Source organism: Chinchilla lanigera, unplaced genomic scaffold (assembly GCF_000276665.1).
Source record: "Chinchilla lanigera isolate Chin_1 unplaced genomic scaffold, ChiLan1.0 scaffold00149, whole genome shotgun sequence".
Lineage (NCBI taxonomy): Eukaryota > Metazoa > Chordata > Mammalia > Rodentia > Chinchillidae > Chinchilla > Chinchilla lanigera.
This window is the reverse complement of record NW_004955550.1, coordinates 939,710-940,785: the sequence shown is the minus strand read 5'-3', so window position 1 is coordinate 940,785 and position 1,076 is coordinate 939,710.

The following is a 1,076-nucleotide window of genomic DNA, read 5'->3' as shown; positions in this document are numbered from 1 at the left end:
AGTAATGGCGTCCCATAGAGAGGATAATGTCAGAGCTACGAGCTCCACTAGCTAAGCAGTAGTCCCAGATGTAAGTGAGGAAATTTCAAGAGTCTGATGTAGATTTACCCTGCATACCCTGCCTTCCTTGTCCCATTTTCCAGGAAGGAGCTGCCATCACAGAAAAGGGTCAAATCAGGGTTAGTAAGGGGTGTGTCTAATAAATCTTCTCTAGCTGCATATGTATGGAGAATTACCTGTTCACAATCATGTCCCTCAGCCTCAATTTCCTCCTCTTCTGGCAAAAAGGTAGCATGGTTTAAGGAGGAGCATGTCTTTATTTGAATGGCGGGTCCTTCTTCTAGTTAGAGTCTGGTATTTAAGAAGTCAGCTGTCTGAGAGCCAGAGGCTCCCTTTGGATGGAAGAAACCCTGCCACATTATGAGGCATATATGCAATGAGATATTTACCTAAAGTTAGGTTGGATGCTTCTAGAACTAAGAGAGCTACAGCTACCATAGCTCTAAGGCAAGAAGGCCATCCCTTTGCTACAATGTCTGATTCATGACTCAGATACCCTATAGGCTATCAAGTGGGTTCCATATCCTGTGTAAGTACTCCTAAAGCCATACCTCACCTGTCATTGACATATAAGTTGAAATGGTGTCCTGTGGGGAGAGAAAGCCACATTCCTAGTGTAAGGGTCTGGACCCAAGGATGAAGACCCAAATAAGTATAGACCATTAAAAAATACATAAAAAGAGCACTTATGTGAAGTCCAAGTAATCTATCTCCACTTTATCCACTTGATAGAAGAAAATTTAACTTCTGTTGAGTATCTACATCTATTATCTCTACTACTTTTCTTTTTTATTTTAAAGAGAAAAAACTAATATAACAACCATTATTTAGTATCTCTACTACTTTTAGACTATGATGTCTGGCTTTCAACCTAAAAAAAATTGAAGCATGCTAATCAACAAAATAAATAGTCAGGAAGCTTGAGAAGAAATAACAAACATGGGGCTGGGGATTTAGCTCAGTGGCAAAAGCGCCTGCCTGGCAAGCGCAAGGTCATGAGTTCAGTTCTCGGTACC